At 41.9% G+C, this 24,266-nt stretch overlaps 1 pseudogene; it reads right to left on the reverse strand.

Moving 5' to 3' along the window:
- Positions 1-20,875: 20,875 nt before the first annotated feature.
- On the reverse strand, positions 20,876-20,993 carry LOC126413522 (5S ribosomal RNA; annotated as a pseudogene).
- Positions 20,994-24,266: the final 3,273 nt, after the last annotated feature.

Below are 24,266 nucleotides of genomic sequence, written 5' to 3' on the forward strand. Positions count from 1 at the left end.
TCAAACTGGAAGTTTAAGTCATAGAAACATAACTCGCCACACCAGAATCAATGTCATTAATCTACCTGACAGGGTTAATCAATCAATGAAAAATATAACTCTCCGACTGCTATACTAATACATTCAAAGTTAATAGTTATCGTGTTGTAGCGAATAAAAAATTACGATGATGTGCTTTTTTTAATTTTTGGAGTATTGGGCAAGTCAGTCTGTGGAATTTTTGAAAATTTCATTCTATGTAATTTCTCACTTTTCAATATTATGCATTACAAAACATATATTCTAGAGAATCACCTTAGACTGCTTTTATTCTTTTATTTTCACATACAGTATTTATATTATTTCAGCCCTGCAGTGCCGCAGAAGTTCAACACTGAACATTTCACAAGTTTATTACCTCACTTTAGTTACTATTATCGACCTAACAGCTCAAAAAAGATCTTCGCAAGCATCAATTAAATCTTTTTTTTCAAAGTAAATTAGCAAAACTAGAAACACCCAAAGAAGGCCTTCAAGAACATGGCGAAGATATGTTAGAAATACAGGCTCTAGTTTCACTTCTTGTTCTCAGTCTGATGTAGTCAGCTGAGAAGATATGTAGATAGGTACGATTGTGTTAACGTTTCTCCATTTTCAACTCCATCTGTACAAAATGACTTCTTTTCGTTTATTTACAGAAGAACTTAAGCGATGGTGACCAATTTGAAATATTAAAAACTATGTGGGTAACTAAGTAGAGAAAGAAAGAGTCTGAAGTGGACTGTCGCATAGTGTTCAGCTTATACGTGCTAAATGCTCGCTATTCACGGCGTGATTTAAATCATCAGTAAACATCACAATTTTTCTGTTAGTGTTTTCAGTTCCATTCAGTTGTATCAGATTTTCAGTAAATGCAAATTGTGTTCCAATTCTAAACGTTGAAACAGTTAATGATAGTTCAGCAACAAATGTTTTGGGATTCTGATCTGAATGACATTCCTGTACTTGAACAGAGCTAAATCCGCCTCCGCGAGAAGAAATAATTATCTGCACTCTTGGCAGTCGGTAGGAATAAGTGCAAAATACTGTGTCAACGACATAATGAAAAGAAACTAGCGCGAATTAAAATGAAATAAACACATAGCAGCAGTGCATCTACGATAATAGATTGGCTGAATAGCAAGCCAAGGAATGAAAGTGGCATGGTATGCTTCTGGGAAACTACATAAATGCATCGAAAATAGGCTTCCGATCTGTCTGAAAACGAAAGCCTACAACTATCGTGTATTACCAGTCGTTCAAAAACTGAGGGCTGCTCAGAAGTGAATCGAGAAATGTACATCGGGAATTCGTGGGGGAAAGAGAAATTTTTGAATTGGGAACAGAGTGTAATGGGAGACATAACTGCAACAGCAATTAAGACGAAATGGAGCTGGGGGCGGTTTGTAAGCAGGTGAATAGTATACAGATGGACGAAGGAAGTTTTTGGTTTGTTGGTATGCTGACGATAACAAAACTCCAAGTAGTCACATTTCCGTACTAATTTTATATATGTGCACATCTTGCACAAGGTGTGATATTCATAATAGTAGCTGAAAGTGGCATTGCTCCGGTTTCATGCTCACTTGTTGCCGTAAAAAGTTCTGTCTTACCGGTAAGTACAACCCCAGAGCCGTTCGAACACTGTAACTAGCAATTAATGTTATTGTCAAGAGGGAGACGGTCTCCCTTGTCGACTGGCAGATGAAGCTGTACTCCGTGTTCGTTTTATTATAGCAGAACGAGCCCCATTTCTCTCAGTTGCTATGACAGAAACGTAACATGCGTCTAAAGTTTTCCTTGCGACTACTTTGACTGATACAGCCTGTCGGGTTACCTAATCATCCAATTTGCTCTCTCTCACTCCAAAACATTCTCATTTCCTTGCATCGGTAGAGTAAGATGTACTCTGAGCTCGTTTTGTTACAGAACAACTAGCCTCGCCTCTCTCTTAATTTCTCTACAGATTCTTCGCACGCGCTATTCACAAGTGGAACAGGGTTGGAGGATACAGTTAATGGTACAAAAGGTACCCTCCGCCACACACGATCAGGTAGCTTGCCGAGTATGATGCAGATATAGATATATAACATGCATCGAATGTTTTCTTTGTGACTACTTCGACCGATACAAATGGCTCTGAGCACCATGCGACTTAACTTCTGAGGACATCAGTCGCCTAGAACTTAGAACTAATTAAACCTAACTAACCTAAGGACATCACACACATCCATGCCCGAGGCAGGATTCGAACCTGCGACCGCAGCGGTCGCTCGGCCCCAGACTGTAGCGTCTAGAACCGACCGATACAGCCTGTCAGATTGACTACTAGTTCAATTTGCTCTCTGTTACTCCTAAATGTTCTCATTTTCTCGCTCTTGCGCTAGAATGCTTTTTTCTATTCCCGCAACCTGGTGCAGTGACGTTTCACTAGGACTATTGGACAGTAGACAGATTACAGTGTTACTGGCCTTAACATTAGCACCCACAACATCAGAGTGGCTTACATGTCCTGCCATTTCCACTGCATTAGAGGAGTTTTCTTCTTGCATCACTACTGATGTAAGCCTACATGTGATAGGGTTCACTGCCGGCCGGGGTGGCCGTGCGGTTCTAAGCGCTGCAGTCCGGAACCGCGGGACTGCTACGGTCGAAGGTTCGAATCCTGCCTCGGGCATGGATGTGTGTGATGTCCTTAGTTAGGTTTAAGTAGTTCTAAGTTCTAGGGGACTGATGACCTCAGAAGTTAAGTCCCATAGTGCTCAGAGCCATTTGAACCATTTGATAGGGTTCACCTGTCCTACAATTGTAGCACGCAGGCTCGTAATAAATCATTATAATACATCGAATGAATACTGAATTGTGGCTTCACAGATCTTGCAGTGTTATCGATCAAGAATTTTGATTTCGTAATATTTGACGCAATAGTTTGTGGATCAGAGTTGTCAACCTCAAAATGATTCGCTTGCCTTCTCACAATAAGTTTTACAATTCCCTTGTCATAATAGAAACAACTTAGATAATGATAGAACGTTTTGTTCTGAATGGCCTATAGAAGTCTTGACACTGAAAGCCAAGGAAATTTTTTGGTTGTAACATTCACACTCACATCCATAATGCGGTTTTTGTGAGACGAAATTTGTGCGTAGATGATCCATGATTTAAAGTAAACTTACAATAAGGATGAAGTTGCATTTTTTTTATATACGAAGGATTTCAGGATTCATCTATACTACACTCATTCATTCATTCACCCATTCATGCATCAGTTTAATCGTCGTGTTTTGTATGACCATAGAGAAAGATAACATTTCGGGATGGTGGACTAGTCAAGGTAAACATTAACACAGGAGAATCAAATCATATAAATTAAATCTCTTTACTTTATTAAAATCCTCACGTATGCTAAAAAGCTGCTGTCTGTCGCTCGTGTTCGCATAATATTTACTTATTACATAGGTATTATTCAAGTAAGCTTGTTAAGTGCATCAGTATTGTTTACAATACACAAGTACTTGTCATTAAGCTTTATAATAGACACTGTTACAACAATGTTCAGTCCTTGAACCTTTCTATTCAGATAATTTGTGAAAGTAATGACCACTAGGGTAGGGTTTTAATTTTCTTGGGAATTTTTTGGGATTACGAATGCCACATTTCATGTTAGATGGAATATTGTGGAATAAATTTGCACCGGAGTTGTCCACTATTAACTCCGTACAAGTAGATGAAGTCTACGTGAAAATCGTTTTTGTGCCTCATAGTTGCGGACTACAGTAAGGAGAGGGACATACTTGACGATGTTATAGCAGTAGAAACAGGAGTCGATATAGAAGAGATAGAGGATCCAGTATTAGAACCAAAATTTAGAACGGCTTTGGAAGACAAAGTCAAATAAGGCAGAAAGGATAGATAACATACCCTCTGAATTTCGAAAATCATAGGGGGTTGGGGAGGAGGGGGGGGGGGGTAGTGGCAACGGAACGACTATTCACGTTACTGTGTAGAATGTATGAGACTGGCGATATACCATGACGCTTCATCCACATGCCATCCATACAATTCCCAAGACTGAAAGAGCCGACAAGTGAGAGAAATGTCGCACACTCAGCAGAGCAGCTAATGCATCCAAGTGCTGACAAGAATAACATACAGAAGAACGGAAAAGGAAATTGAGGACCTACTAGATGACGCTTAGTTTCGCTTTAGGATAGGTAAAGGTACTAAAGAGGCAGTTCTGACGTTGTGGTTGTTAATGGAAGCAAGACTGGAGCAAAATCCAGACACGTTCATACGATATGTCGACCTTGAAAAAGCATTCGACAGCGTCAAATCGTGCTATGCGTTCAAAATCCTGAGAGGAAAAGGAGTAACCTATAGGGAAAGACAGATAATACACAATATGTAGAGGAACCAAGAAGGAACAGTGAGAGTGGAAGACCAAGAACCAAGTGTTTGGATTAAGAAAAGGTGTAAGACAGGTACGTAATATTTCACCCGACTGTTAGTGTATACATCGAAGAAGCAACGATGGAAATAAAATAAAGGTTCAAGAGTAGAATTAAAATTCGAGGTGAAATGATTTCAATGATAAGATTGGCTGATGACACTGCTATCCTCAGTTAACTTGAAGAAAAATTACGGGAGCTTCTGAATGGAATGAACAGTCTAATGACTGGAGAATATGGATTGAGAGTAAATCGAAGAAAGACGTAAGTAATGAGAAGTAGTAGAAATGAAAACATTGAAAAGCTTAACACCAAGACTGGTGGTCACAATTTAGATAATGTTAAGGAATTCCGCACCTAGGCAACAAAATAAGCAATGGCGGACGGAGCAAGGAGGACATGAAAAGCAAACTAGCATTGCCAAAACGGCATTCATTGCCAAGAGAAGTCTGTTAGTATCAAACGTAGGCCTTGATTTGAGGAAGAATTTTTGAGAATGTACGCTTGGAGCACAACATTGTATGGTAGTGAGACGTGGATTGTGAGAAAAGCGAAACAGAAGAGAATCGAAGGATTTGAGATGTGGTGTTACAGAATAATCTTGAAAATTAGGTGGACTGATAAGGAAATGAATGAGGAGGTTCTGTGCAGCCTCTGAGAGGAAAGGAATATGGAAAACACTGACAAGGCGAAGGGACAGGATGACAGAGATGGGTTAAGGCGTCAGGAAATAATTTCGTTGGTAGTATAGGAAACTGCAAGGGGTATAAAATTTAGAGGAAGACAGAGATTGGATTACGTTCAGCAAATAATTGAAGATGTAAGTTGCAAGTACTACTCTGAAATTAGAAGGTTGGCTCAGGAAAGGAGTCCTTGACAGGTCGCATCAAATCAGTCAGAACTCCGAAGACTCAAAAGAAGAAAAAGTGGTGAGTAGGTAACAGTTCAAGTGATTATAAAAACGCGCAGCAAAAACCGTGAAGTAGCTGAATGAGTGTATGAGTGTCAAGATTGGTAAAAATTCCTGTGTAAGACGTGTTGTTAGTTATCTACTTTACACATTATACTTAATCGCATTTGCTGAATAAAAACTTTATTTACCCTAGGTGCTCTGCCCCAGGAGAAAATTTCTTAAGGCAAGCAGGACGAGGAAAAAATTAGAAATGAGCTAACTCTCAGGAGATAGAAACACCGTCGGATATCCACGTACGTGCTCTCCACTTCAACGTTTATCTGCTGCCTTTTGTGAAGTGTGTCAGGTGTAGAAGAGTGTCTGCATATGTCAAGACACCAATTAGGTGACAGCGATACGCACTGTTTCGCTAATTGCCTAACCCGCCCACAGGCTGAAGAGCTAGCTTACCAGCAGAGTCATTGCGCCACAGCCGGCGGCGACGTTGATGCAGTGCGCGGCGGCGGTAAAGTGCCGTGCCGCGCCGTCTCCGCGGAAGCGGCCGGCTGACCTTGACCCTGGAGCGCGACCTCAGGTTGCAGGCTGTTTGTTGGCACAGTAGGAGCGTCCCTGCGCTCACGCGGCAGCAGAAATACCTCCGAGTCATTTCAAATTACAGCGCTCTCACTGCAGAAGGATCTGCACCTTACATAATAAGCTGTCTGCGCTATACAGGCATCTACAAATAAAAACTACGCTAATAGTAATAGTTACACTCTTCCGCTCGTCGTAACGGTATGCACTAGAAGTACACTGTTGAGGAAGAATCTGTTGATCTTTACAAGACGGCCATTTTGAAATACCTTCAACCTAACCGAAAATGCACCATGGTGATACAATAATAATCAACCATATCTGTAGAAGAAATTAATTAAAATGTTTTCCAGGCTCTGCACTTGAACCTAGTTTCCTGTTTATTCGGTAGATGTGTTAGTCACTACACCACCATAGCACCACCATATCCTACTCCAGTGCCCTCCCTCCCACAAACTCAGTTCACATCTTCAGTCTAATTTCTGTGGTGTCACCGCCAGACACCACACTTGCTAGGTGGTAGCCTTTAAATCGGCCGCGGTCCGTTAGTATACGTCGGACCCGCGTGTCACCACTATCAGTGATTGCAGACCGAGCGCCGCCACACGGCAGGTCTAGAGAAACTTCCTAGCACTCGCCCAGTTGTAGTCTATATAAGACAAGTGTCTGGCGCAGTTCTTAGACCTGTTACTGCTGCTACAATGGCAGGTTATCAAGATTTAAGTGAGTCTGAACGTGGTATTACAGTCGGCACACGAGCCATGGGACACAGCATCTCTAAGGTAGCGATGAAGTGTGTATTTTCCCGTACAACCATTTCACGAGTTTACCGTGAATATCAGGAATCAGATACGAGGTGTGGCTAGAAAAAAACTGGACTAGTACTGGTGAAACAATAAAACGAATGCAATAAGGCTGAAAGTCGCGTGGCCTGTCACGTGACTCTCGCTCCGCCTACTGCTCGAGTTTCATCTGCCTCCTGCACTCAGTCTGCCGTGGCGTCTGTTTTAAGTAGCTGACGTTTTGTCTGTGCGTCGGAAAATGTTGAGTGTACAGAAAGAACAGTTTGTTAACATCAAATTTTGTTTCAAACTAGGAAAATCTGCAAGTGAAACGTTTATAATGTTACAACAAGTGTACGGCGATGATTGTTTATCGCGGACACAAGTGTTTGAGTGGTTTAAACGATTTAAAGATGGCCGCGAAGACACCAGTGATGACACTCACACTGGCAGACCATTGTCAGCAAAAACTGATGCAAACATTGAAAAAATCGGTAAACTTGTTCGACAAGATCGCCGTTTAACAATCAGAGCAGTGTCTGAGTTCACAGGAGTTGACAAGGAAAGTGTTAGGCAGATTCTTCATGAAAGTTTCAACATGAACAAAGTGTGTTCAAAAATGGTTCCAAAGTGTCTCACAACTGAACAGAAGGAACGCCGAAGAACGATTTGTTCTGACATCCTGGAAAACATTGAAAGTGATCCCACCTTTTTACAAAATGTTATTACTTGCGATGAATCGTGGTTTTTTACTTACGATCCCGAAACTAAACGCCAATCGATGCATTGGAAAACTCCTGGTTCTCCACGACAAAAAGAAGCACGAATGTCAAAATCGAAATTCAAGGCAATGATGATTGTTTTTTTTGACATCAAATGGATTGTGCACATTGATTGGGTACCAGAGGGACAAACAGTGAATCAGCATTACTACATTAGCGTCCTGGCTACCCTACGTGAGCCAGTACGGAGAAAACGGAACGATTTGTGGAGAAAAAAGTCATGGATCCTTCACCAAGACAATGCCCCAGCTCACAGTGCATTGTCAGTGAAGACGTTTTTGGCAAAACACAACATTCCCATCTTAGATCATCCACCCTACTCACCTGATTTGGCCCCCTGTGACTTTTTTCTTTTCCCTAAAGTCAAGTCAGCTTTGAAAGGAATTAGATTTGAGACTGTTGAAGCAGTAAACGAAAAAGCGACAGAAGTAATGTATGGACTTACCGAAAATGATCTGCAGCATTGCTATGAACAGTGGAAAATTCGTATGGAGCGGTGTAGAGACCGAGGAGGAGAGTACACTGAAGGAGATAACATGAAATTGTAAATAATTGTAAATAAATGTTTTTTTCCAGCATCAGTCCGGTTTTTTTCTAGCCGCACCTCGTAAAACATCAAATCTCCGATATCGCTGCGGCCGGAAAAAGATTCTGCAAGAAAGGGACCATCAACGACTGAACAGAATCGCTCAACGTGATAGAAGTTCAACCTTTCCGCTAATTGCCACAGATTTCAATGCTGGACAATCAACAAGTGTCAGTGCACGAAACATCATCGATATGGGCCTTCGGAGCCGAAGGCCCACTCGTGTAGCCATGATCACTGGACGACACAAAGCTGGGCACCTCAACACCGACATTTGACTGGTGATGGCTGGAAACACGTGCCTTGTCGGACGAGTCTTGTTTCAAATTGTATCGAGTGGATGGGCGTGCACGGGTATGGAGACAACCTCATGAATTCATGGACTCTGCATGTCAGCAGGGGACTGTTCAAGCTCGTGCCGGCTCTGTAGTGGTGTGGTACATGCTCAGTTGGAGTGATATGGTGCCCCATGATACATCTACATACGACTATGACAGGTGACACGTACGTAAGCATCCTATCTGATCACCTGCATCCATGCATGTCCATTGCACATTCCGACGGACTTGGGCAATTCCAGCAGGACAATGCGACACCTCACACGCCCAGAATTGCTACAGTATGGCACCAAGAACACTCTTCTGAGTTTAAACACATCGACTGGTTACCAAACTACCCAGACATGAACATTATTGAGCATATCCGAGATGCCTTGCAACGAGCTGTTCAGAAGAGATATCCAGCCCCCCCCCCCCCCCCGTACTCTTACGGGTTTATAGACAGTCCTGCAGGATTCATGGTGGCAGTTCCTCCAGCACTACTTAGATATTAGTCGAGTCCATGCAACGTTGTGTTGCGGCACTTCTGCTTGCTCGCGTGGGCCGTACACGACTTTAAACAGGTGTACCAATTTATTTGGCTCTTCACTGTATATTACCTAGACAAATGTACTGCCGTAATTTCGTTCCTCCACAATAATAATTTTTTAGTGCTGCGATTTTTTTTCTGTCAGTGTATTTTAATAATCACAAACTCACTCATCAAAACCTAAGTAGTACTTCTCGTTGGCCTGGGACCATTTGACAAGAAGGAAGGTTACACAATATGGTCACACAATTTATTTAATTTAATCGTATGGCTAGGGCCCCCCGTCGGGCAGGACGTTCGCAGGGTGACGGTCTTTCAATTTGACGCCACTTGGCGACCTGCAGTCGATGAGGATGATAGAATGATGATGAGGACAGCACAACACCCAGTCCCTGGACGGAGAAAATTCCCCGACCCAGCGGGGAATCGAACCCGGGCCCAGATAATTGACAATCCGTCACGGGTTACACAATAAGGTTACACAACAAATATAAAAATCCGGAAACTTTAAATTTGTAATTGTCTCGCATGAAAAAAATATTTTTATAGTATTTTATTATATTACTCTCCGTAAGTTGAGACCCCTTTTCCTTAGGAAGCAGCAGACGTGTCAAGATGAAATTTGTATCACCTACGGAGGTCTACAGTCTGTTGGCGGTGGAAAATATTGGCGCTTTCGAATCACTGCAATCAATTGATACGGGCATTCATGTCAATTATTTTAATACTCTTTTTCTCAGGAACGTGTAGACGAATTACGTTGAACTTTATGTCACATACTAAGGTCTATAGTCTCTTGGTAGTGTATATCATTGAAGCTTCTAAGTCAATGTGGTCAAAAGATACGGCCATTTTGGTCACATAGTTTGCCACTCGCAAACTCACTCATCAAAACCTATAGGGTACATTCTGTTGACCCCGAATCGTGAAATGTGGCAAGAAGCGAGGTTTGACAGTACAAGTAAAGGCAAAAAATCCTAAAACTGTTAATTTGTAGTTATATCACACGAAAAATATTTTTTCGTCATTTTTACCCGACGTCAAATTTGAAATTAAAACTATCTGTAACTCTACATTCAGGCTGACGTGTTGGCACTTAACTTGAAGTGCCGTATGTATGTGCAGTAATCTCTTCTGGATATCTAATGCTGGATTAATTCCGAAAAGCGTCATATGACCAATAAAGTCATTCGTTCCCTGATATTTGACTTTTACCACCGCGACCCAGTCAACCAGAATAAATAACTACTGGTAACTATAATAATGATTGCCTGCCTTCTGCATGACTTTATTTCAGGTTCACATTACTGAAATTAAAACATTCTCAAAAAACATGAAATACCTGGAACCGATATCTTGTCAGTATCAATGTCGAAAACAGATATAAATTGACGAGATTTTCCATTCCCACAATGGATGAACTGTCTTCATAAATAATTTAGTTTGTACGGAACCATCAGCGCGAATCCTACCCACACACGCACTAATATACTCAGTTGCTTTCTTGTTTTAATATTTGTATACTTGCCCAGTTGTGACTCATTGTGATGGTATTTTCGATGTATCTTAAAATTTTTGTAGATAATGTGCTTCTTCAGCACAATTTGAGATTCCTACCGTAACCTGCCCTTCAGATTGACTGACCTTCATGATTCACTGCCACAGGGGCAAAAATCTATGTATCATACCAATGACGGCTCCACTCACTCTTTTCTGGACCAACAAGCACATAATACACGAACCACCGTATCAGTTTACCTTAACGAAATCCCAAGTCCATGCGGTTTTTCGCGGATGATGCTGTAGTATACAGAGAAGTTGCAGCATTAGAAAATTGTAGCGAAATGCAGGAAGATCTGCAGCGGATAGGCACTTGGTGCAGGGAGTGGCAACTGACCCTTAACATAGACAAATGTAATGTATTGCGAATACATAGAAAGAAGGATCCTTTATTGTATGATTATATGATAGCGGAACAAACACTGGTAGCAGTTACTTCTGTAAAATATCTGGGAGTATGCGTGCGGAACGATTTGAAGTGGAATGACCATATAAAATTAATTGTTGGTAAGGCGGGTACCAGGTTGAGATTCATTGGGAGAGTGCTTAGAAAATGTGGTCCATCAACAAAGGAGGTGGCTTACAAAACACTCGTTCGACCTATACTTGAGTATTGCTCATCAGTGTGGGATCCGTACCAGATCGGTCTGACGGAGGAGATAGAGAAGATCCAAAGAAGAGCGGCGCGTTTCGTCACAGGGTTATTTGGTAACCGTGATAGCGTTACGGAGATGTTTAATAAACTCAAGTGGCAGACTCTGCAAGAGAGGCGCTCTGCATCGCGGTGTAGCTTGCTCGCCAGGTTTCGAGAGGGTGCGTTTCTGGATGAGGTATCGAATATATTGCTTCCCCCTACTTATACCTCCCGAGGAGATCACGAATGTAAAATTAGAGAGATTAGAGCGCGCACGGAGGCTTTCAGACAGTCGTTCTTCCCGCGAACCATACGCGACTGGAACAGGAAAGGGAGGTAATGACAGTGGCACGTAAAGTGCCCTCCGCCACACACCGTTGGGTGGCTTGCGGAGTATCAATGTAGATGTAGATGTAGATGTCTTCAGTAAATTTTTTCCGGTGTTACGAGGGACGGGCGATGGTGGTGGGGAGGGGGGGAGGGAGGGGGGGAATGGCGTCCGGCTGACACTTGGTTCTGACACTATGGAGATAATGACGTCATCAAGATCACTGACCTTAGGGGGGGGGGATGATAGAATTTTTTTCAAGATCAAAAAGTGTCCTGGATACCCATTAACCCACTTCACACGTATTAGTTCAGCAGGGTAGTGAGACGTGATAAGTAATTCAATAAGCTAGGAGCAACCACACTTTGTTGTTACCTTCTTCATAATGTAAGGTGACATGAGAACGTGTAATTTCACTAAATGAAAAATTCTCAGCAAGCGTGTAAGTAATGGCGTAAGTAACGTCGCCATCATTCGATCATTGGCGGAAGCTGTAATTTACGAAACATTATGAAGCTACATTCTGTCGCTTAGCCCCTTCATTCCCACATCCAGGTACGGTGACGCACCAAGTTCTGTGCTGGTAAACCACGAAAACTGTATGTCACCTACGACGATTAAACAGTATTACATTGGGTTCCAGCAAGTTTTTCTTTATTTGCCGTTGGAGATGACGGCATATAACATATACATGTCCAACAGCTAGAGGAAAGGGCACGTAGCTTGTCTGGTATGTGGTGTCCGTATAACTTACATTCAATTAATCAAAATAGGTCCCAGTACTTAGGAAAATATCTGCGGCTCCATCTCTGGTTGTTACTAGATTCATTTTATCAAACACTTCAATTTCATAGTTGTAACGCTCTGCATACATTAGAAATGACGAATTGTACATTGGTTCTGACTCGAAGTGAAATGGTAAATATCTTTCCCAAACAGTTGGCTCTCGGGTGACAGGAAGGCACCCCAGTATAATGGGATCACTCTTACTGAAAGTATATTTGTGCACGTGGTGCTGCGTAAGTTCTAAGTCCTTCAAAACCGAAGACATGATCACTGAGGAGTTGCAACATGGCTTCATTTACTGAGAAGATCGTAATGCTATAGGAGCTAGTAGTTGAAGAAATAAAGCCATGCTGCAGCACCTCGCCGCTTACAGCTTTTTTTTTACGTGATTTTCCTTAGCTGGATATGTGGTTCAGTGCAGGACTACCTCGTACTGGCCGTATAAGTAATATTTTCAGAGTACCGCATCACGGGAAGCTTTTTCCTCAAGACAGCACTACAGGGATTTCCTGTAATTAACTGTGCTCTTTCATGTATTGAGTTATTCAGAATATCTGCGTGGTTCGCGACTACTAAGGACATTTTTCAATTTTATCAGCAGTAATACGCTCTAAGATCTGCGAAAACACACCATTCTTGGAGACAATGTGGCGCGATAAGAGGTTCTTGAATTAATTTGTGCAAAATCTAATAACGGAAAATTAAGAGCCCACACATATACTATTCTAGTGGAGAACAAACGAAAATATTCTTATGTGTATGCTCCATGAATGGTAACTACGATGTCTCATAGCTGCGATATCTCACTAGGGCATGTGGGTTAGTTAACTAACAAATGTAACGCAACTTTTCGTTTACAAGTGGGACAACATGCGGAAACTATACATGATAAACTTTTTCATTAATCTCAACAAATTTTAATGTTTACAGATGTTGACTTATGCTTAACTCTATGTCACACAGACAAACACACAAACACACACACACACACACACACACACATACACACACAAATTAAAGTAATACACAATCAGAAAATCTTCAATGGAGCGGAACTAGTTTTCGTAAGAAATGATTTCAGTTACTGTTTGTATCAGGTTTTGTTATCTATTAGGTCCTTATCGTCAGGTATTTGGTCAAACATTTTAAAGTCTGTACAACTCACTGCCGATACTGGATGAAGGATTGTTAAGGCATTTCTATTTTCAGTATTATACTTGCGTACTTCTCTGCTGCCTTCTGACTGGACTGTAGTAGTAAATACCTTTTGTTAGTATTTCGTAAGCATGACTTGTGAGACTGACGATTTGGAAGTATTCACTTTGTCAGCACCTAATTTATTTCACTTTTGGATTATTTTATTCTTCTTGAACTCTTATGCATCCTTCTTACCTGGTGTGTGTGAATTTTGCGTGGTTTGTTCTCCCAAATATCTTGATAATTCTAAAGGGATGTCGACTTAGGTCTTTCAGTGTCCTGAAAATTATTGTCACAGTATTATGTCGCAAATCTTATCTTGATTTACTATCGTTCCTTTATACAGTCGTTCCATGAAATCTTGCTCTTCTGTGCTGAGTACTGGCTTCCCTTCTCACCTATTTACATTCCTAGAGCTGTTTCTCTTTTCCCCAAAGTTTTCTTCAATTTTCGGGTTGGCAGTAATTACTTTTCCTTTAGTCATCATTCTTCAGCTTTATATGTCTCGGCTAATATTTTTGCTTTCCCATTCTGTAACTTCTCTCAATCTAATTTTTTAGACGTCTATATTCCCTTTCACGAACTTACATTCTCCATTTTTATATTTTTCCGTTTCATCAATTAAGTTTAATATGTCCTATATTACCCAGTGAATTCTGCTGAATGTTGTCTTTTGTTGCCATGTTGCTCTTCCAAGGCCTCCGCAGTTTCGACTCTGTAACCTGACCATTCATCTAACGTTGTATTTTTTTTTTTTCCTTTCAAAAACTCTACGAACTCTAGTTGTTACAGCTTACACAATTCTGATCTCCTTACTTTCCTGTTTCTCTGCGTCCAGCTATAAGTTTGTGATTAATAAGCTATTGTTATAATTCATATCTGCTCTTGCATAGGTTTTAGAATTTAAAACTTAGTTTTTAGATCTCTGTGTCACAAATATAGTTTATAATATATTGGAAACCTTCCAGTATCTCCGTTCTCTTCCCAAGCACACTTACTTCTTTCTAGATTTTTAAATAGGTATTCGCAGTGGTTTAGTTGTGCTGTATGTTAAATTTTAGCAGATTGGAAAACTTTTCCCAGTCTACGTTCACCTCCTATTTTATCTCCTTGTTGTTCATACTATAGAACGCCAGTCGAATTGCATCCTTATTTAATTTTCCTCTCCGTTAATGTACTAAATAATTGCTTTCAGTTCATCTCACATTTCTTCAGTCACTTCATCGCTTCGTGGCTGGTATCGTGGCATTCTGTCCATCTTGGCTATGTTGGTCCCTTCACTTTGCTGGTTGATGGTATGGTACTCGATTCTTATTTCCTCTTCGTTCTCTCTGTTTATTTTTGTGTCGATGATAACATACTCACCTGAGCAAACATTGTGCTCCTGCCACTACGTCTTACTTCAACCTATTCACTTCACTTTTCATACTTGGTTCCTGATGATACCGTCCTCCTCACTAGATACATCCGGAGATCCAAATTGAGACTATTCTACCTCCTAATTAATTAAGAACTGAATTAGCAAGAGAGAATAATAAGAAAAGAAGAAGAGACAAACAAGACAGTGGCTGAGGACAGAAGAAAGTGGATGGAAGAATGGACAAAGATGACGGAGGAAGACAGCAGATGAAAAAGAAAATACTATGGAGTGGTCAAAAGTAAAAGGAGATGTTTGAAGGAGAATGCAACAATCATGGACTGAAATGGGGAAGAAATAGTGAGGATGAAGTGCTTTGAGAACATGCTAAGTCCCCGCGGATTTGGAGATGAGTCTAATACCAAAGAAGGTAGAATTAAATTCTGGGGAGGAAAAGGACCTGACATGGAAAGAAGTGGAAATGGCACTAGGCAAGATGAAAGGAGAAAAGGCACCAGGTATGGACGAAGTAAGTGTCAAAATGGTGGAGGCAGCAAGGGAGGTTGGGAAGCAGTGGTTGTATCGTGTGATGACGAGGGAAGGGGGGGGGGGGGGGAGGGGGAGGGATGTGTGGAATGAGAATAAGGCTCCAGAAGAGTAGAAGGCGGCAGTAGGAGGCATCACTAATTGCCCTATATTCGAGGAACAGAGTACAAAGATTTGTAAGAACTACAGGGGAGTCACACTGAGACCATACTATGCCAAGGTATATGACAAGATGCTGGAGAGCACGATCCGAACAAGGATCGAGAGCAAATTAAGAGATGACTTCAGACCAGGGAGGTCAACTGCTGACCTCATATTTGCAGTGAGGCGGCTCCAGGAGCGCCCCTATGTATTTGGGGAAGACCTTGTCAGGGCTTTTGTCGCGACAGAAAATACTTTGATAGCCTCCATGAAACAAAGTACTGGGAATTACTAGAAAAAAGGTAGTCGGAAAAGAGATAACAAGTAGTGTTGAGGAGATGTACTTACTCTCGAAATCTGAGTTGTGTGAAAGTGGGAATGAAGGGACGGATTGGTTGCAGAAAACAAATGGTCAGAAATAGGGCAGTGCGATGCCACCTCTTCAGTTGTGATCTTGGATGATATAATGACTAGAATGGCAGCAAAAAACTGGAAAAGACAAGATGAAAGCAATGGTGTTGGCGGATGGTTTGATGGTCTGGGGAAACAGGGAAGAGGAGATTCAGGAACAGATGGATGTTTGGGAAGAAACTGTGAGAGAGTATGGAATGAAATTTAATTAGAAGAAGTGTGAGGTCCTGGCTTGAACTAGAAAAAAAGACAGACCAACCAACGGAATGAGGATTGGATCGAAACAATAGAAGAAGGTGGAAAATGAGAAGTATTTGGGAAGTGCGATAGCCGATAAAGGAAGGAATGAGAAAGAGATCAGCGAACGCAGCACACGGGCAGAAGCATTTCTGCGAGATGTTAGGAGCGTGTTTTAGAAGAAAGCAGTTACTCAGAAGCAGGAGAGACAAGATGAGAAATGAAAAGATAAGGGAAATAGTGAAAGAGAAACTTGCAGAGCGGGATAGTAGGATCAGGACAGAGACAGTATGGACACTTAACGAGAATAGAAAGCCAAAGGGTCCCAAAAAAGGTAGATGAAATGGAGATGCGAAGGAAACGACCAAGAGGAAGACGAAGCGATGGATAGCTGAAAATTTGGAAAAGTGTGCTAAAGAGTGTAGTAAACAATGGTGAGGGATGGTCCAGAGTGAACACAGAAAGATGATGGCAAAACAGAATTAGATGGCGAGGCTTATGTTACAAACAGACCCAGCCTGAGGCTGGAAACTGTTCGAGGTGATACCGATAACGAATTATCTACTTAGGAGGATGCCATCGGCACCCAACCATACATAAGAACCACACAGCGTCGAGAAATATTATGACCCTTGTCTCCTATTACTTGCCGCAGTACCTACATAGCACGGTCATCATAATGTTACAAAGCCAGATCAGTCACCCACATCACCCCTGTAACTCCTGAATAGGTTGCTGCCTCTCATTCTGGACCCATGTGTCATTATGGCCTCACTACATCTCCCTCCGACGTCGTCGCAGTTATCGTATGGCAGTGTATTCTGCCGTGTGGTTAGGTTCGCGATCACTGTGAGGTGGGCTGGCGAAAGGGGTAGAGGAAGGGGGCTGTAGGGCTGTACAAGAAAAATGTGTTAAATCACTTACTCTAAATATAAAATCCAAGTGTATTGTGACGTTAATGAAATGCGTTCGAGTCGAATCAAGTGATCAATGGATACGAAATCTATGAAAATGTGCCGAGATGAAATTATAGACACCATTCTCCCGGTGGGTGGTATTCCCCCTTCCCCCCTCCTCCCCTATCCTCTGCCCTCCCACTCCCCCTTTTGAGAACCTTCAATAATAGAGTTCACAAACAATATGTGGAAACATCAGAGCGAACCTTCATCTAGTAGAAATGACACTTCCAGCTTTTCTTTTATTCGCAATCGATTTCGGTGCTGCATTACATCACAGTCGAAAATTTGTTCACGACAAGGTCTCAAATCCTGCTTAATTCATCGCGAGCAGTAAGTCATGAAGTTATCTGAGCACCCCCTCAGTAAGTCATGAAGCTATCTGAGCACCCCTTCCACGCCTGACTCAAACTATGTCATTCGTCTCTGTACATCCGTCTTCCGACAAATCATGAGGCGACAGCTGTTCCTGGTTCTTTATGTGGTAGGAATGACGCCTTCAGCTATATTTGTACATCTTATTTTATTTGAAATAGATTTCGGTGTTAAACAGCATCATCTTCAGGTCTTCTATGATACCAGGTGATCATGTGCATACCAGCTAATCATAATTCCTCTAGCAAAGGGTACAAACATTCGATGTACTCTTCGTGAAAGGCATGATGAGGATCACTTGGAACCTTCAGATCTAAGCTAGAAAGAGGGGAAAATGATGCGAGATAATATTAAAATTATGTAGGTGCAACGGTAGGATTAATACAATAAAGTAAGCTCCGTCATGACAGGCCTTGGAAGGCCCAACAGTACCGACCGACCGGCGTGTCATTTTCGGTCGATAGGCGTCACTGGATGCGGGTACAGAGGGCCTGAGATCGGCCCACTGCTCTCCAGACCATTGTCAGTTTTCGTGACAGGTTCCACTACCTTGACAGGATCCACTACCTCACAATAGCTGAGTGGATCCTGCTTGCCAACAGACCTTGGCACGCGCGAACAATCACACATTCAAGTGCCAGCCAAGCCTGACAGTGCTAGCTGCCGTTAGCAGTTAACATCAATAACGACAATTTCACCACAAATAACTTTAAAAAATCCTTAATTTCTTCGCACGTAGTGCTACAAGCTGCTGTTTTTTTAGTAACAGTAAAAATGCAACGTAAAACAGTGTAAAAATACAGGGTTCGCAGTTGGGAACGTAATACTCAGTCGTACGACATGTGCACAAGTCGGAAAGAGCGAAATTAACCAACTCAAATAATTCGCTTACTTGTGTTCTCCATCTCTTAAAATACAACTTGGAGAACTTGCCTTCATGGAGAAAACAAATACACTGATACTCCAAAGAAACCGGTATAGGCATGCATATTAAAATACAGAGATATGTAAACAGGCAGAATACAGCGCTGCAGTCGGCAACGCCTATTTTAGGCAAGTGTCTGGCGCAGTTGTTAGATCGGTTACTGCTGCTACAACGGCAATTTATCAAGATTTAAGTGAGTTGTTACGGCAGGCACACGAGCGATGGGACATATCACCTCCGAGGTAGTGATGAAGTGGGGATTTTGCCGTACGACTATTCCACCAGTGTACCTTCAACATCAGGAATCCGGTAAAACATCAAATCTACGACATCACTGCGGCCGGGAAAAGATTCTGCAAGAACGGGACTAACGACGACTAAAGAGAATCATTCAATGTGACATAAGTGCACACCTTCTGTAAACTGCTGCTGGTTACAACGCTGGGCTATCAACAAATGTCACCGTGCGAATCATTCAACGAAACATTATAGATAAGGACTTTCGGAGTCGAAGGCCCACTCGTGTACTCTTGATGACTCCAAGGCTTTACGCCTCGCCTGGCACGTCGACGCCAACATTCGATTGTTGATGACTGGAAACACGTTGTCAAGTCGGACGAATCTCGTTTCAAAATATATCGAGTGGAAGGACGTATACAGGTACGGAGAGAACCTCACGAAGCCACGGTCGCTACATGTCAGCAAGAGACTGTTCAGGCTGGTAGAGACTCTGTAATGGTGTGGGGTGTGTGCAGCTGGAGTGATATGGAATCTCTCATACGTTTAGTTACGACTCTGACAGGTGACACGTACGTAAGCATCCTGTGTGATCACCGGCATCCATCCATGTCCACTGTGCATTCCGACGGACTTGTGCAATTCCATCAGGACTATGTGACACCCGACACGTCCAGAATTGCTACAGAGTGGCTCCAGGAACACTCTTTTGAGTTTAAACACTTCTGTCGACCACCAAACTCCCCAGATGTGCACATTACTGAACATATCTGGGATGCCTTGCAACATGTTGTTCAGTAGAGATGCCCATCCCGTCATGCTCTTACGGATTTATGGACATCCCTGTGGGATTCATGGTGTCAATTCCCTCGAGCACTACTTCAGACATTAGTCAGGTCCATGCCACGTCGTGATGCGGTACTTCGGCGTGATCACGGAGGCCCTACACGATAGTAGACAGGTGTACCAGTTTCATGGGGTATTCAGTGTATATTCAGAATTCTTCATTTAATCTACGTTAAGATTGAAAAAGGTATCCGTTCAAAAACAGTTGTAACTCTTAGAAAGCTACATTAATAAGTGTACGTATTAAAGGACGAGTTGGAAGATAATGCAAGATGGGAACAACAGTGGCCCTCTGGGTGTGCCACATACCAACGCGGGTTGAGGACGAGCGAGGCACCAGTGGATTTGCGCTTGCTGCAGTGTGGAGTCTGTGCCGACATGTGTCCATTCACAGCAGACTGACAAACACGTTCATGATAGCGGAACAAGTTTGCACATTGGGTATCACACATTCAGTGAAGAACGTCATCGTAAAGATTAAAACAAGGGTTGAGGGAATATTCTCTCTCTCCATTAACCATACATTACGAACCCCTCGCAAAATTTACGATTGTAATTGGTAAGAATTCTCAGTTCCCGCCAATCTGTTATCGTTAGTATAGAGTGTAAAACAGGACATTTTGTATTTGACATACTACTGGAAACCTTGCAAATGTAATTAACTACAGCATGGAGTAGTAAAATTAATAATGATTTAGTAACAACCTTAGATTCTCACCCCCCCCCCCTCCCATCCATTAACTGTTCTAAAAACTCCGCCAAAAAAGGCAATGTAGGTCCAACGGTAACGACCGCCCGCCGTGTCATCTGCAACCCAAAGGCCTCACTGGATGCATACATGGAGGGTCATGTGGTCAGCAGACCGTTCTTCCGGTCGTATGCCAGTTAACGAGACGGGAGCCGCTGCTTCTCAATCAAGTAGCTCCCCAGCTTGCCTCAAAGGGCTGAGTGAACCTCGCTTGCTTGCCAACAACGCTCGGCACCGGATGGTCAGCCATCCAAGTGTTAGCCCAGCCCGCCAGCGCTTAACTTCGGTGATCTGACGGGAACCGGTGTTAACACAGCGGCAAGGCCGTTGGTCCTTAAGTGTTCTAGGGTTAACATTCTAATCAGGTTAATTTCTTTTGAAAGCATAAATTTCCAGCTCTTCAAGCACACCAAGACGCGAGACCTAATTAAAGCAAAGTACGCCGTCTTCAGGCCACATGTGGCCCATCGGGACCATCCGACCTCCGTGTCATCCCCAGTTGAGGACGCAGATAAGAGGGGCGTGGGCTCAGTACACCGCTCTCCCGGTCGTTATGATGGTTTTCCTTGACCGGAGCCGCTTCTATTCGGACGAGTAGCTCCTCAATTGGCATCACGAAAAATGGCAACAGTGCATGGAGTCCCAGATGGTCACCCATCCAAGAGCCGGCCTCGCCCAACAGCGTTTAACTTCTGTGATCTGACGGGAACCGGTGTTAACACTGCGACAAGGCCGTTGCCCGAGACCTAATTAACTCTATGCAAAAATGTCCCTGTTAATTGTCTATATTAGTGACATTATGATTATGTGTTGATAGATGTGTATCTAACACAGTTTTACTTTGCGTAAGAGCATGTTAATTTAAGTTCATTTAAAATATTCGACCCTTCTGTGCAGTATAGTTTTTTGACAGTCATCATATGTCATCTTGTAACCACTGTACTGTAAATACTTATTCCTTCCCTGTAAGATGTTTTGACGAATCCAAAGTCCTAGAGTATTTTCTGTTCTAAAAGGGAAATATCGGTACGAATTATTCACTGAGAAGAGGAAATACTGGTAGATGTCGACATGGGGCTCTGGAGAAATGTAGGAACACGCGAAACAATACTGATCCTACGATTTCTCCTGGAAGTCAAACCCACGTTCATGGCATTTATAGATTAAGATAGGGTTTTTTTACAATAATGACCGGGCCATACTCTTTGAAATTTTGAAGAAAAGAAGGTAAAATATCTGGATAGAAAGGATACTTACGACTTTTACAGAAATCAGATTGCAATTTTAAGGAATGAAGGACGTAAAAGGAAAGCACAGGTTGACAAGGAAGTGACATAGGGCTTTAGCCTATTGGCGATCTAATTCAGTGTGTACATTTAGCAAACAGTGAAGAAAACTAGGGACAATTTTGAAAAAAACGTATTGTCCATCAGAGCAAATAACTTCTAGATTTGCCAATGACACTGTAGATCTCTCTTGAGATGGACTTGGAAGAATAGTTGAACGTAATCGGCAGTGATTTGAAAAGAGATAATATGAACATAAACAAAAACAAAACAAAGGTAATGAAATGTGCTGAATTACATCAGGCTATGCTAGAGGAACTAAAGCAAGAAATGAGACAGTAACATTAGAACACAGGTTTTGATAAATGGGCAGAAAAATAACTGTTGATGGCCAAAGTAGAGAGGATATAAAATGGAGACTGGCTATGGCAAGAAAATACTCGTATTAAATACAAATTTAAGGGTTAGAAAGTCTTTTCTGGCGGTATTTGTGTGCATTGCATCCTTGTAGAGAAGTGAAACGTGAACGATAAACAGTTCAGATAGGACGATAATATAGCTTTTGTGTTGTGTTTCAGCAGGTATTTGCAATTTCATTCTTGCGATAAGTAGCTGGACTGAGTCCAAACAAACATTACTCATTTTATCTCTCATGCGAGGCCCAGTTTCGACGGAAAGCGTCAGTTTGTATCTTGCTACAAACAAAATGATCTTTAAACCGTGATTTCATGTGCCCATTCCACAGAACATTTCCAAATTAGTCTACTGCGATATTCGTTTCGTCGATATGTATTAACATGGGCAGGTATGAGAACAATTGACTCTAATCGTATCTGTGACCACTACGGTCGCAGCTTCGAATCCTGCTTCGGGCATGGATGTGTGTGATGTCCTTGGGTTAGTTAGGTTTAAGTAGTTCTAATTTCTAGGGGACTAATGACCCCAGAAGTGAAGTCCCATAGTGTTCAGAGCCATTTTTGAACTAATCGTATCTGGTGGGCCGCTTGAATCTGCATGCGCAGCAGCCTGATTGGCTACCTCCAGCACCGATTAACTCAGAAACGGTGCAACGTATCGAACTTTTTTCTTAACAATTACTTCTCAGCACAAATTACCCTTCAACATCATGGCAAGCGTTTCAAACTGTGAAACGTCCCCTTTGAAAAATTATACAAGACTGTGCTTAAACTGACACACAATATTTTTAGCGCAACCCAATCTGACTTTCAAAAATCCCTACAAAAGAATGGACCTGACTAACATTAACCTATACCTTTCACAAATCACTTACCTCACCAAAAAATCTTCGTTACTCGAACTACTGCAATACAGTGAGCGCCACTACTGCCAGCTAAATAAAAGATTCATACTACTGAAGGCACTAACTACTAATAGGCATAGTTAGAAAATGAAAGATTTTAATAGAGAACAAACAATGTATTTACCGTAATAGTCATAATATATATAGCAGTTCATGACATCCAGTCTTACAAATTTCAAAACTCCGCCATTTCTCTCCCCACATCCACCACTGCTGGCGGCTCACCTCCAACTGCGCAACGCTACGCACTGTTCACATCCATGTGCCCAACACTACAATGGCAAACAACAATGCAAACTGGCCACAGACTGCACACAGCACAGCCAGTGATTTTCATACAGAGCGCTACGTAACGTTGCCAATAAGAAAACATAAACAGCCTACTTACATAGGCCCCATGCTCCCCACAAAAAATTTTACACATTGTTTTGGGCACTGGCCAATAATGATTTGATAATATTTTTCATAATTACAATAACAAAGATATCAAATGCACACACTTATTGATACAATTGGTCAAAAGCTAAAATTTTCTCACAGTCCATAAAGACAGTCCTGATCATTCATCACAGTAAAATTGCAGTGTTTTTCTCAAAGGCTGAGCAGTAAAAGAAAATGCACACGGAAGTAGTGGATTTCCATGCAGTCTTGAAGAAGTAGTGTTGTCCTTCCAACGGAAAGACAGTGCTGACTCTCAACATGCAGACAGGCAATGGGCCACAACAGAGCAAACCCACAGCAGAGTCATTCGACGTTTTGAAGAATATTGGTAGGTAGGTCATCACAGAACAGACCCACTATAGTCTTGGTAGAGAGTATGGTATAGGTGGGCTACCAGAGGTGCAGACCCACTGCAGTCCTTGTAGAAATAATGGTATTGGTGGATCATCAAAGATGCAGACTCACTGTAGTCCTTGTAGAGACAGCCAGCAACTATCTGTTGCGACTGTGCAGATGCACAATCACCATCGAAGAGTCTTGCGGACAATATAGCAAGTCCATAAACCACCACTTGTGCACTCATAAAATTTTTTTTATTGTCCTTAGAACCAGCAATGCTGTTATCCAGTCCCTTGCTGAATTATTAACACACGTGCAAACACTATGAGTCCCTACTTCTCACATATTGTCCATATACTATGACCAACAGAAACGTGTCCAGTGAAATGTAACTTACAAGTTACTTAATTTGATGAACTGCTATCAATTACAATTTTATAACATAAGAATACAATAACAAAGGTACAAAATACATCATTAAAAACATAATAATACAGATAACATTTGTAGTAATAGGGGTTTTACAAAAGAATAGAAATAAACATATACATCAGTGTTACAGGAATTATGACAAAAGTAAATACATAAAAGATCAGAATAATTATTGAAACATCAACTTCACACAT

This window comes from Schistocerca serialis, chromosome 7 (assembly GCF_023864345.2).
Source record: "Schistocerca serialis cubense isolate TAMUIC-IGC-003099 chromosome 7, iqSchSeri2.2, whole genome shotgun sequence".
Taxonomy (NCBI): domain Eukaryota; kingdom Metazoa; phylum Arthropoda; class Insecta; order Orthoptera; family Acrididae; genus Schistocerca; species Schistocerca serialis.